At 38.7% G+C, this 15,009-nt stretch overlaps 1 long non-coding RNA gene across 1 annotated transcript; it reads right to left on the bottom strand.

Annotated features, from left to right (window-relative positions):
- Positions 1–3,565: 3,565 nt before the first annotated feature.
- LOC138825699 (uncharacterized) lies at positions 3,566–7,888 on the bottom strand. The gene is made up of 3 exons (XR_011371494.1): positions 7,702–7,888; positions 4,687–4,742; positions 3,566–3,641 (listed from the first exon to the last, which is right to left on the bottom strand). It is a non-coding gene; the product is annotated as an uncharacterized lncRNA (long non-coding RNA).
- Positions 7,889–15,009: the final 7,121 nt, after the last annotated feature.

Below are 15,009 nucleotides of genomic sequence, written 5' to 3'. Positions count from 1 at the left end.
GGACTTTTACACAGCAATTAGAAAGAATACTATTATGTCATTTGCAGGGAAATGGATGGAACAAGTCATGTTAAGTAAGCCAAGCTCACCTTGTGCTTATTTTCTCTCATATGTGGAAGCTAGATCTAAAATACACCAGGACATGATAAATTATGCAGGACTCTAGGAATTCACACACAATGAGACTAAAGGAGATACTCTTAGGCGAGGAACACAAAGTTCAGTCGAAGTCTTTGTGTGTAAAGGTTTCTCTATTATAACACTATAACCAAATAAATGAGTCATGCCATTCTTATTACTGGCTTTCCTTATAAAGTTATCAGCTATGACTTTTGCGATGGACAGAAAAAGGGATTACTTCTATCGTTCTTTCCTTACGTTATTGTGTTATCAGAATCAGTGGGATTCAGTTACCACACTACTTCACTTGTGGGATCCTGAGCAGAAATGAAATGAAGTTCTCACAGCCATTATGGGCTCTGAGTATGCTCCTTCCTGCCCATGCCTGTGGATCTGTATGGCCTCATAGTTCAATCATGTCTTCCCGAGCAGGTCTGGGTTCTACTTTAACCATCTCCATGCTACATTGGGGGTATTTGTGCAAGTCTGACTGATGTTAAACTCCCTTATTAGAAATTCATTCCCCAGATTTTAAACAAAACTAATGTATTTGATTTTGTGTTTTATGCATCATTGACCCAGATTTTTGAACGTTAAACTTCAGTAAAATTTTAAAAAATGCTTAAGTTTTCTGGTTGATACTGCAATTTGAAATCAGGGACTTTTGCTTGGTACTTTTGCAGGTACTTTACCACTTTGGCAATTCCCCCATCCCTTTACACTTTAGTTTTATAATTTTTTTGTTAGTCGTGAGGCTTGAACTCAAGGTCTGGGTGCTATCCCTGAGCTTGTTTTGTTCAAGAATAGTGCTCTGCCACTTTGAGATACAGTTCTGCTTCTGGTTTTCTGGTGGTTACCTGGAGATAAGTGTCATGGATTTAACTGCCCAGGTTGCTTTGGATCCTGATCCTTGGATCTCAACCTGCTGAGTAGCTAGGATTACTGGGCTTAGTCATTGGGTTTTTTTTTGGGGGGGGAGGGTCTGGTTGTGGGGCCTGAATTCTGGGCCTGGGCACTGTCCCTCAGCTCTTCAGCTCAAGGCTAGCGCTCTACCACTGGAGCCACAGCGCCACTTCCGGCTTTTTTCTTTTTGCTTATGTGGTGCTGAGGAATAGAACCCAGGGCCTCAGGCATGCAAGGCAAGCCCTCTACCACTGAGCCACCTTCCCAGCCCCAGTCATTTTTTTTTTTAAAGATAAGGTCTTGCACTTTTGCCAAGAGCTGACCTTGGTCCAGGATCCTCCTTATGTCTCCTACATAGCTGCAAGGCAGGCATGCATCACAATCTTGCTAACTTATTTCTAGTATTGGCCTCAATCTGTGTTCTTCCTGATCTACACCTCTTGGGTAGCAAGGACTATTGGCATGAGTTACTGGACCTGGACTAGATTCACAAATGATGCGTAGGTCAGTTCAAAATATTGAGAAACAATATTTACTTTTATTGTCTTTTCATTTTAAAAGGGTATCTTATTTCCCTAATATAGAAAGGATGATATAGTTAAACGAAGATTAGAGTACTATACTTCTTTAAATGTAATACACTTTATTTTATAAAATAATCATGAATTTTTTTTCTTGCTCTTGGGTAAATCATGGATTTTGGTCCATGAACTAGTGTTTGAAACACACTTATATATTTCTAGGAGTTCATAGGGGATTTAATTATATAAATATACCTACACATTAGGTCTTTATAATTCTGATACCTAGCTAATAAACTTAGGAGACTCTATTAGGCAAGAGAACTTCACATACTTAGCATTAAGGATGGTTGGGACTTTTTGATTTATTAATATGTTTTTGTTTAATTCTTTGGTTGTAGGAAACAAGTGGCCTGCATTTCTTCTTTCAAAAGAAGTTGGTGCTGGATGTCAGTGGCTCACAGCTGTAATCCTAGCTACTCAGGAGGCTGAGATCTGAGGATTGCGGTTCAAAGCCAGCCCTGGAAGGAAGGTCCACGAGACTCTTATCTCTAATAAGCCACTCAGAAAACTGGAAGTGGTGCTGTGGCTCAGTTGGTAGAGTGCGTGTCTTGAGCTGAAGAGCTGAGGGATAACGCTCAGGCCCAGAGTTCAAGAATAATATGGTGATTTAAAAAATATTTTTATTGCTAATTTAAAGGTGATATACAGAGGTGTTATCATTACATGAGTCAGATAAGAGTACATGTCTTTTTGGACTGGTTCTCTCAGGTCCCCCCCTCATCCCCACCCACAAGTTGTTTAGTTCATTTTCAACATAGTATTTAGTGAGTACTATTGCTACATTTGTTCACCATTTGTCCCTCCATTTCTGTGCCCCTGATCCTTCCAAAGACAGATAAATGATCAAACGACAAAAAGAAAAGAAAAACAACAACAAAGAAAAAACTACCTCTTGTTTCCATTTCCTGGAGTTCATTTTGTTAAATAATATATGATCAGATGCACATAGGCATTGTGCCTTTGTGTTCCTCGCCTAAGAGTATCCTCCTTTGGTCTCACTGTGTGTGAATGCCTAGAGTCCTGTATAATTTATCATGTCCTGGTGTATTTTAGATCTAGCTTCCACATATGAGAGAAAATAAGCACAATTTGTCTCTCTGAGATGGTTGTGTAAAATTCCACTGTATATAGGTACCACTATTTTTTTTATCCACTCATCTACTGTAGGGTATATGGGCTGTTTCTATGACTTGGTTATTGTGAATAGTGCAGCAATGAATATGGGTGTACAAGTGCCTTTATGGGTATCCTGGCTTGTGAGAAGATGCTGATTTTAAGTAATATGTGGGATTCATGTGGAATTGACTTAGAAATCATAGGCTCTGCTTACTTCTTGGTCTTTATTTCCGGATGGGAGGAGTGATTGTGAGCCATTACTGGGACATGAACCCAGGCCTGGGCATTGTCCCTTAACTTTTTTTTGCACAAGGCTTAGCACTCTATAACTTGAGCCACAGATTTATTTCTGTGTTTTTGCTAGTTATTTGGAGATATGTCTCACAAACTTTCTTGCCTAGGTGTTTTAGAAGCAGGATTCTGACACTAGATCTTATTCTTGGTCTTTATATTTGCAGAACCAAGGACTCAAAAATGTAGAGCATGAAAATTAAAAGCATGTTTAGTTGAAATATTTATTATAGGAAAAGTCTTGCCTGTCAGGGAGTTGGGTTCTCTGAATAAAGAGTACCGTGAGGTTGGAAAATAAAGTTACAAATACTCTCATTACTGGTAGAAAAATAAATTCTTATAAGGATTATATCTATAAGAATTGTGTATTTTGAGATGTTTACACTGCAAAACACAGAGGTAATCTTATTTTCGTTCGAAAATCAGCAATACATACAAAGTGCTCCAAAGAAGCATTTATTTGGGGTATAGAATAGATGAGAGATTTTTGTATTTTGAAACATTTGTGATCACACCAAATAACAAACATTTATTCTTCATTTTTTTTCAGGTCTGGGAAGAAAACATGCTTACCTTCCTTGTTTCTTCATTGTTTGGTCTCTTCTATAGCCCTCAGTTTAGGTTCAGCTTTGAAGAATGGAAAACAGGTAACATAGGCAAGTAAAATGGGGCCACCAGATGACTGAAGAAGAAGCAGATTCTAACAGAAGGGGCTGTAGACAGCCAGGTAACATAATACCACCATCTAATATGATAGTCTTAGCCTGTGTTGTCAATGATTGGCCTAATGTCATATATCTAGTCTTTAACTATTCATGAGATTCATTTCATCTGTAACAAATAGAAAATTTGTGAAATCTACCCTGCCAACCTGTCAAGGTATATCCAAAGTCTCATTGGAGCTAAAAGTTTCTCATGATGAAAATACATGAGGACAAGAAAGACTAAATTAGAAACACACAGTAGGTTTGGATTAGATTTATCTGACTCATCACATCAAATGAACCCTTAACTTACCAATTACCTCAAAAGAAAGTTTGATTGATCTAGGCTAATTAACAGAGTGATTGGTAATCCTTGAAATAAAGATATAAAGAGTAAACAAATGAGATTTTAAGGTATATGTAAATCGAGAATATGCTAATAATGTGATATCTGTTCATTAATGTGCTAATGAAAGCAAAACTATTCTTTCATGGCTTTCCAATGAGGATAGTATTTATTTTAAGAGACATCACAACACTGCTCCTCCTTCTAATGGTTGAAACTAAGTGGCAGAAGGTTCTACCACTGAAATTTGCTTGATCTCCTTGTTTAGAGCTTTCAAAGTTAGTAGAAGCAAGAAACTAATACTTTATGAGTTTATGTAGGTGTTGAGAGAAAAAAAATTACTGTCTTGGTTAACAATAGTTTAGTGAAACTCATGGCTCACAAATTTTAACTATAGTGGATGAAAAAGGGATACAGCTATATATATGTGTATACTGTATATATATATATATATATGAATGTATATATATGTATATGTATATATATATATATATATATATATGGAGAGAGATAGATACATCCATAGTTAGATACATAGACAGACAGATAGATAGACAGATAGGAAAGAAGCTGAGCTTCAATGGGTTCCTGGGGAGTGACATAACTTGGACCAGATGCTTACCTTTCCCGAGTTTCCAAATTACACGCATTGCTGACAAACACAGACAAACTTCTTTCCTATTGAAGTCAAAGTACAAAGAATAGTCTCATTTTTTTCTAGAGGGGAGAAAAGGAATAAAGACATACCATAGACAAAAATGACAAAAAAATTAGTTGAATAGGGTAATAAAATAATAAAAAAACAAAAGGAAAGGAAAAAAAATAGAAATAACTTAGACCATATGTGTATGAGACTTTCCCCAGATATGAGAATGGAGAAGACCAAGTTCAGGAGCTCTAGAAACAATGTCATGATCCTGTGCTTAAGAGCACTGTGACCACACATGATCTAGAAATGCCTTCGGTCCTTGAGAGAAGTCACAGATGAGTTCATTTACAGGATAGCTTGCTGATGCATGGCTTAGCTTTATACAATTGGAAAACAAAAGGATATTGCCATGTGCCAAGAGGAAATTGCCATGTGCCAAGAGCTAACTCCTACAATGTCATTGCTCAGGAGGCTAAGATATGAGGATTGAGGTCTGAAGGCAGCCTGGGTAGACAAATTCAGAATACTTTTATTTCCAGATAACCAGCTAAGGCTTACATGGTATTGTGGCTAGAGCACTACCACTTGGTGATCTACTCACCAGCCATATGTGGGGAGAAATACTGAGTGAGAACTTGAGGCTGTGAGTTCAAGCACTAACAACACAAAGAAAGAGAGAAAGAGAAAGGGAGACAGAGATATAGAGGGACACAGAGAGACAGACACAGGGAGACAGAGACACAGAGAGAGAGAGAGACAGAAGGAAGGAAGAAAGAAAGAGAAAGAAAGAAGGAAAGAAGGAAGGAAAGAAGAACGAAGGAAGGATGGAAGGAAGGAAGGAAAGAAAGAAAAGATTGATTCATTTAGTGTGGTATAAACTCCCAAATAACAACCATGCCTGTGCAGTAAACCCCAAATGCTTTCATGGCATAAATAAGCATACATACATGGATAACCTTTAGTCCCATTCAATCTCATTCATTAGTAAAACATCAAACCCACGATTTCTGTAATTATTCTGTTTGTTAAAAGAATATGCATGGACATTCTGCCTAGGCCTGGGCATCAGGTTCGAGAAGGCTTGGGAACTTTTATGCCATATGGAAGAACTTTCCTATTGTTCCTAGTACCTAGGACAGGTGAGCAGACTGTTAGAATTGATGACGAGACAGTAATTTGGCAACCACCAACAGACCTGGCTTAGATTCTAGTAGAGAACATTTACCTGCATTTCAGTTTTATGAGCCTATGGTTTCCATGGGGTTGGTCTGCTGAGACATCTTTGTTTAAATAACAATATGGTAGAATGGAATGGGAGCCCTTGGTGTGGAAAGTGTTTGTATTCAGAACTCAGTGAGAGTCAGGCACCGGTGGCTCACGCCGGATATCCTAGCTACTCAGGAGGCTGAGATCTGAGGATCAAGGTTCAAAGCCAGCCCGGGCAGGAAAGTCCGTGAGAATCTTATCTCCAATAAACCACTAGAAAACCGGAAGTGGCACTGTGGCTCAAGCAGTAGAGAGCTCGCCTTGAGCTGAAGAGCTGAGGGACAGCGCCCAGGCCCAGAGTTCAAGCCCCACGGCCGACAAAAAATAAAAAAAATACAAAAACAACAAAACCCAAAAGAAACCCTCACTGAGTCAATATTTCCTCACTAGAGACTGTAGGGCTGATCCTCTCTCTTCATTTGTAAAGTTGGAACGGTAACTTAAAAAAAAGTTCAAGTTGTCTGTCACAAGTTTTGTAGTCACAATGCCCTTTTGTAAAGGCAAAAAAAGGACACAAAAATTGCAAGTAGCAAACATATTTGTTTCTACAATTTTAGACAGAAACATCTTCATGGTAATCTATCCTTGGTATACATTTTTATGAACACTAACATATTTTTTATGCATTATAATTCTTATTTTTCCACATTGTATTTTTTTCTAAGAGACTTTTGTTTTGTTTTGTTTTTCTTTAGTGCTAGTACCGGGCTATAAACTCAGAGCCTTAATTTTTTTTTGGGGGGGGGGTCCAGTCATGGGGCCTGAACTCTGGGCCTGGGCGCTGTCCCTCAGCTCTTCAGCTCAAGGCTAGCGCTCTACCACTTGAGCCACAGCACCACTTCCCACTTTTTTCTTTTTTGTTGCTTATATGGTGCTGAGGAATGGAACCCAGGACCTCATGCATGCAAGGCAAGCGCTCTACCACTGAACCACCTTCCCAGCTCAGAGCCTTAATTTTTTCACTCAAGGCTGGTACTTTACCTTTTGAGCCAGAGATCCACTTCTGGCTTTTTGTTGGCTAATTGGATATGAGTCACATGGACTTTTCTGGCTGGCTGGCTTTGCACTGTGATCCTCTGATCTCAGCTTCTTGAGTAGCTAGGATTTCAAGTATGAGCCACTGATGCCTGACTCAAGAAGTTCTACTTAGATTTGAACTCCATATTGATTCATTGGGAATTTGTATCAGCTAAGGCCAGTGTGAGCTAGTCATAGGAGCTAGATACTCCCAGGCCCTAAATCATAAAAATAGCTGGCATTGACTGCAGATTGCTATCTGTGTTGGCTATTGTGAATTTCTTTAATACTTTTTGTGCTGGCACAGTAATTAAACTCAGGGCCTTGTGCTCTCACTTGGCTTTTTTGCTCAAGAGTGGTAGTCTACCACATGAGCCACACCTCCATTTCCTTCTTTCTTTCTTTTTTCTTTCTTTCTTTCTTTCTTTCTTTCTTTCTTTCTTTCTTTCTTTCTTTCTTTCTTTCTTTCTTTCTTTTCTTTCTTTCTTTCTTTCTTTCCTTCTTTTTCTTTTTCTAGTTAGTTGGATATAAGAATCCCAAGAGTTTTCCTGCCCAGGCTGGTTTTGAACCCTGATCCTCAGACTCAGCCTTCTGAGTAAGTAGAATTACAGGCGTGTACCTGGCTGTGGTGCAACTTTGTGTGGCCATCTGCTTTAATCATTCCCATTAGTATTCTAGTAGCAACGTACCCATCATTACAAATACCTGATGATTTTCCTGGACCATTCTCCATTGCTCACCACCATTCTTCACTCCCATGATTCGTGAACTTCTCTGTCTTCTGTCTCGAGTACTTTTTCATTTGTTTCAGTTTGATATCCTCTGGCTTCTTTGACTTTTTGACCTTTAGCTTTCCTTTCAGGTCTTGAATTTATTCTTCTCTCTGATTCATACAGTTTCATACAGTCTATGATAGACAAACAAAATTGATTCTAGCCTTGGGCTTATGGAATGTTTCAGCAGAGTTTGTATATTATATTCCCTCAATTAGAGCTTGCTGGTGTTGTCTAATCAATAACTACCATTTCTTGAAGCCCTAGTGTATATTAGGCAGTTTGCCAAAAACACTTAAACCTGTGTTATTTCATTTAGACATGATAATAGCAATTAGGTACTGCTGGCTTCATTAGCGGCAACCTAATATTTTACTGAAATGCTTAAATTCTAGTACATCAAGTAAATGACAGACTCAGAATTATGAAGTTCAACTGATCTCAAATTCTATCTGTTTGTTTCCTTTATAGTATGGTAACCCTGTTCATCCTGATGACTTGATATTCTGGTTCCTTGATTTCATTCTGGATCCCACTAAAGTTGGTCTGATTTGTAAAGTTGTACCCCTTTTACTTAATACATTTATTCAAATTTCTTTGTACAAATTTAAATCTTAGGAATTTCAGTTCCAAATGTCACTTTGTCATGAGAAGAGCCATTTGCTAAGATTGTACAATGTTAATGATATTTTTCTAACAGAACAATAATGGTATGGCAGATGTAAATGTATACCCAGCCCATCTGAGGTGACACAGTATGGTACAATACTACTACAGGCTATCAGGGTCAGGGGAGACAAGGAATCTTTCACAAAGAATCATTTCACAGTTGGGCAGATGCAATTCCTCAGTGTGAAGGAATTATTTAACATAGAAGCCCATGATATTTTATATTCAAATCATAACATTTGAGTTTTGACAAGTACTCATTGACATATGTACATCTCTATCAATCATTTCTATCTATCATCTATCAGTGCCATAACAGTATTTTATAAAGTGTGGAAAGATAGAAAGTTATAAATACATAAATTACAGCATTATTGCTCCTTCACATTTCCAAGTAAATGTGGTAGGAGGAATTCTAACATGGTTCTCCATATTCTCAACCGTTCATGTGTGTATCCTGAATTATCCTTCCTCCAGAGTGTGGGCATGGCTAATGAATATAATGGACTATAAATTATATCATTTAGTTACTAGTTTATTGACTTTAAGCCATCAAAAGCCAACTTTGTACATGTGTATGTGTATGTGTGTATGTGTGTGTGTATATGTGTGTGTGTGTGGGGGCTGATCTAATCAGGTGAGCCCTTCAAAAAAAGATGATCATTCAGGTGGAATCCCCCCCTGCTTGCTTCAAGGATTAAGCAGATGTGGTGTTCTGGAAAGAGGTCAATGACTGGAATACGGTGGCTCTCTAGGTGCTGAGGACAGTCTTAGATAGCTAGCTAGCAGAAGATTGACCTTGATCACCTAGATACAAATGATTACATGATGGAAATATGGAAATATGGTAGTTGTTGTTCTCTGAATATACCATGGATATAATCCAAACTCTTCCTGTTTATTATTGATTCTTCCAATTTGAATATTCTTTCCTGTGAAACCTGCAATCCCAATGGCGCACTCCTTTATTATAAAAAAAAAGAGGGGAACAACAAAATGAATTTAGTTGCCATCATTTGGATATAAATTCAAATGCCAATTCCTCAATAACATTAACTTATTTAATTCATTGACCTCACTGAGCCTACGTGATAGTCCTGATAGAGCATGAGGTTGAGTTCATGTGTGTATAGTGTTAGAGCCATGTGTTATATTAGTCAGCTTGGGCTGCTATAACAGAATGTCACAAACTAACTGGTTTATGAAGAGCAGAAATCCTCAGAGTTCTGGAGGCTAGGAAGTTGAATATCAAAATGCTGGTAGATTCCATGCTCAGTGAATGCTCATTTTCTGATTCAGAGAGGGCCATCTTTGGGCTATAACCTTGCATGGTAAACGAGAGGAGATAGCTGTTTGGGGACATATATGTGAGGGTTAGACTTCCTTCTTATCATACTAGGGCTTTGGAGCCAATGTAATAGTCTATAGCATAGATATGCCAGAATGTGTGTTCAATATGTGTTAGTATTGTCTGTCTACTAGGTACATCCTCTACTTGTGTATCAGAACTTGATTTTCCATTTTTTCTGTTTCTATCATAAGAGTAAATTGATGGATTTAGTGGTGTGTGTGTGTGTGTGTGTGTGTGTGTGTGTGTGTGTGTGTGTGTGTGTGTGTGTGTGTGTGTGTGTGTGTGTGTGTGTGTGTGTGTGTGTGTGTGTGTATTGGTAGTAGGGCTTGAACTCAGGACCTCTTACTCTCACCTGGCTTTTTCACTTGAGTCTGATGCTCTGTTATTTGAGCTGTACCACTTCTTCTGGATTTTGTTGGTTAGTGGAGATAAGAGTATCTCAATTTATTTTCCTGGACAGGCTGTGAATCTAAATCTGCAGAGCTTAATATCCTGAGTAACCAGGGTTATGGGCATGAGCTACCAGCTCCTGACTTAAAAGGTTCATAATATGTGCAAAATAATGAATGAATACAAGTGTATACATTTCCTAACATGCATAACTTAGTGACTTAATACAGCATAATGTTTTTATCTTGCAGTTGTGGAAGTTAAACATCCAAAATGGATCAAATGGGGTTAAAACTTAGTATGCCATAAGCTTTGTGCTCTTTATAGACACCCCAGGATAGCATCAACTGTCTTGACTCTTTCCATTTATAAAGCAACAATGGACAATCAAATGCTTCACAAACAGCATCACCAACTTTCCTGTCCCTTTCTTCCTTATTTGAAAGACCTTTCTCATTCCACAAACCCTACCGCATAATCCATGGTCACATTAAGGGCAGATGATCAGAGATGACAGTTCCTTCTACAATCTTATTCCTCTATTATCACATCCAACATATTCATAGTTCCCAGGGATCACGATGTAGATCTCCTTGAGAAGCTGTTATCCTTGCCTACCACCATGAGTAACAACGTTCTGATATTGAATGGTGCGTTGATGCCATTGGGAGCAGCAAAACATTTAAGAAGTCCACTTCTACAGGTTTTAGGCCACTTCTAAACACAACTTCCAGGTTAAGTGCCCGGGCTTATTGCAACACTTATTTCCCAGTTTTCTTTCTTATACTCTCTCTTTCATATAATCAGATACCAAGGAACATGACTGAAATTTCCAGACGAGGTCACTGCCACCATTGACTGCAGGACTGGAAGTCTCTGGAATAGGACACTGGGTGGCTTCAATCCATCTGATTGATGTTCCAATCAGGGAAATTCCCAAATTCTACCAATATCAAACCTAAACCACCATCTAGAGACAACTGTGTCCTAAGGTACTGCATTCAAATTTTGAGGCGATGCATCTTTAACATATCAGAATATTCTGTGAAGTATTTACTGTAGTCCCTATTCAATTGTTGTACACTATTTTCAAATAAAAACTGCAGTAATTGTTCAGAGGCAAGAAAGAAGGATGAATTGTTTGGTGAAATGGTAGTGATCTGGGCTGGGAAGGTGGCTCAATGGTAGAGTGTTTGCCTTACATGCATGAGGCCCTGGGTTCGATTCCTCAGCACCACATTAGCAGAAAACGCTGGAAGTGGTGCTGTGGCTCAAGTGGTAGAGTCTAGCCTTGAGCTGAAGAGCTGAGGGACAGCGCCCAGGCCCAGAGTTCAGGCCCATGACTGACAAAAAAAAAAAAAGAAAGAAAGAAAATGGTAGTGATCTTGTATTAAGTACGTAGGCTGCCGTACAAAATGCCATAGATATATGGCTTAAATAATAGCATTTATCACTCATAGATCCAGATAATAAGGAAATAAATCAAGGTACTGAAAAATGGTTTTATTTGAAGGCTCTGACCCATGGCTTGTAGTCAGCTATCTTGCTCTGTGTTTACATGATCTCCTTTTCTGTACATTCACAGAGCAAAGGGAAAGATTAATGCTCTTCCTTATCTAAGGGCACAAATCCTGTTAGGAGGGCACCATCCTCATGACCCTGTCTGACCCTCATAACCTTCTAAAGGTTTGGTGGCCCAATACCATCATAGTGCAAGGTGAAGTTTCAAACTAACAGTTACATTATTTTCTCAATAATCTCAAAGATTCAAAGAAAGTCATTATTATCCCATTCTTATCCTTTTCCATATATACTCACACTTTATTGCTACAGTCACTCGCTGTGACTAGCTAGTTAATTCATAGATGACATTCCTATTTACAGACCTCTTCTATACAAAGAAAAAAATGTTCATCAGGCTTCTTTGTACGTTCAGCTTTTTCTGTGACCATTCAGAGAGAACCAGAATATTTCTGATCTTGATGGATGGGAAAGACTTAGAACTATATGAGCTTTTATTTATTTTGTAATAAAATGCAACAGAAGAAGACTGAATGATTCCCATCCTTACAATGCCTGTTGAAATCCCCAGGCTAAATCTAGACAAAACAAAACAGATTCTCAGAAATCATGGTAATTTTATGATGTCCCTAAGTAAGGAATAGGACATCCTTAAAATGCTACAGTTTATAGTTCTTTTCTTGTTATCTGGGGGCCCGTCTAAGACTTGAACTCAGGGCTTTGCACTATTGCCTGTTTGTTTTTCTCTGAAGGCTGGCCCTCTATAGCTTGAGCCATATCTCTGCTTCTTGCCTTTTGATGGTTAATTGGAGTTAAGAGTTCATCTTTTCCATCAGGGCTGATTTTGAACAAAGATCCTCAGATCTCAGCTTCCTTTGAAGTTAGGATTAAAGGCATGAGCTACTAGTGCCTGGATTAGAATTCTTAAATCATCATAATGACCACATTCTTTCATCAGCAATGGTGGCTTTATCAGGTAAATTGAAACAGTGAGCCAAACATTGTTTACTTCAAATAGATTAATCTGAATTCTCCTCAATTTCTACCATACTTTTGGTCCTGAGCACTTCAACTAGCTCAGATTTATTTATATTCTACAAAAGCAAGATACATCAATTTCTTTAGTTTTCTTTCAGAACCTAATAATTTTTACATCATGATGATTGAGATTTTCTCATAAATTTCATTAAATTTATAGGTTGAATACCACTTTCTATCACTTTCTATCACCAATGATGTTCTTAAAACAATAGAGAGTCATTAGTTTGGATTGAGAAAAATGGAAGCTAATTTCTATTAGCTCATTTACATGTGGAGATGACACACAGAAGGAATGCAATTTGTACCATGCTCCTTTTCCTGTAGTTATCATGTTTTGTCTTCAGTTATGTGAAACATTATGTCCATTTTTTGTTTTTTGTGCCAGTACTAGGACTTGAACTCAGGGCAGTAAGCTCTGGCTTGGCTTTTTCACTCAAAGGTGGTGTGAACCAAAAGCTCCACTTGCAGCTTTTTGGTGGTTCATGGAGATCACAGTCTCATAGACTTTCCTGATCAGGCTGGCTCTGAACTGTGATCCTCAGATCTTAGCCTCCTAAATAGTGTGAGCCACTTGTGCTGGCAACACATAATCTCTTGATAAAGCATCCACTCCTATTTTTTCTATGCCTTGGCAAATCTAACTAGTAGGAATTCACGTTTTCCTTCGTTGATATCTAACTGCTCTGGATAGGTAATGCTCAATAACATTCTGAAGAACACAAGATGAGAATTTCTTCTGTTTGACAAAAACAGAGGCATCTTCTGCTGGAGCTATTTTGGTCTGTATGTGTTGATAAGAAATAGGTTCAGAGCAGTCAACTAATTTGTCAAGGTCACCCAGCTCCCAAGTGTGGAAGTCTCCAGAATTCAACTGGCAGACAAAATAGCAACAATTAAAATTTCTTCCCCAAACTTACCATTTTAATAGCCACCTTTTCAGAGTGACCTAGCTGACTCAGATGACACCCAGGGATATCAAAAACCATCTCGGTCCTCAGCTGAGAGGGAAGAGCTGACAGGCTTTACACGGATTTTACAAACTGTGGGTGGGAGGAGATTAAAGTCATTGATCAACATCACAGGAGAAAGCCCACTGGTTGTGAGGAGGGAAGAGAAATTTGCATTTCTTATTTCCAGGATAATAATTGTCCTGCTGTCAGAAGGCTGTCGGCTGCCTGGTACTGATTTATAATGCTGAAGCCACATGACTCTCATGCAGCCTGTATCACAGCGGAGGGGAGCCTGCCACATGTCCACCTCTGGAAAACAGATGATTCCAAAAAGTTAGCTATGATTTATGGACCAGAGTCAATGCTGTGTTGCTGCTCCACTGTGACTGGGGACAACATGAAGACAGACAGTAAAGAAATTAGTATACAGTAAGGGGATATGGTCACACTTTAGGCCTGCATGATGTAAGTACCTATTAGGAATGCCTGGAATACAATAAATGGGAAAGAACTCCAGGCCATACATACTTTAAATGCAGTGTACAGTGAGACTATCACAAACACAAGGCTGCTAAGGACCATGCAATTGTCTGTGCAAGAGTGACAATTGATTCTGACATTGCTGTAGATGTATTCTATATTTATGTGCAGAATCCATACCCTTCAGGAAATAGTGATGGTGTGGGTGCATTTTTCTCTGTGTTACTTATACTGTACATCCATGATGAGCTTTGGTTTGGGGTCTGGTTTCAAAAGTTAACAGGGAAAAAAAGAATGAGTGAGGTCAGGATACGTAGCAGAAGAAAACCATTCCAGAGCAAATGGAGTGGTTTAGAGTTTAAATGCTAAGGGTATAGCTTCTTTAGCTCTGTCACTTTGCCAAGTTCCTTAAATTCTGGTGTCTCCATTTTCTGCACAGCCCAGATTGCTGTGACAACTAGAAGAGTAAAATGAGAAGTGCATTCCACTTTTTAGGAATGGAAGTCATTATCTACTATTTCCTTCTCCTTGTTTCTTTTGGAACCCTCAACCCAAGAGAGGGATCTACACAGAAAGGGCATCCTGTCAGTATTAGCAAGGAACTGGACAGGGAGCCTGGGCTGAAGGAGCCCCTGGCCACATGCACAGGACAGGACAGCCAATCATGAGGGAGATCCTCTAGGAGGATGAATTTCTGAAGATCAACTGTTCCATTCTACTGACACTTCAACAATTCAAAGATAGTGTTGTCTTTAAGATAAGTAAGATAGTGTTGTCTTTAAGATGAGTAAGATCAATAATGATCAACTAAGATCAATAGCTTGGATCATCTTTGGAT

Source organism: Dipodomys merriami, unplaced genomic scaffold (assembly GCF_024711535.1).
Source record: "Dipodomys merriami isolate MVZ:Mamm:240054 unplaced genomic scaffold, mDipMer1.0.p SCAF_14, whole genome shotgun sequence".
In the NCBI taxonomy this organism is placed as follows: Eukaryota; Metazoa; Chordata; class Mammalia; order Rodentia; family Heteromyidae; genus Dipodomys; species Dipodomys merriami.
This window is presented reverse-complemented; position numbering and strand designations above follow the sequence as displayed.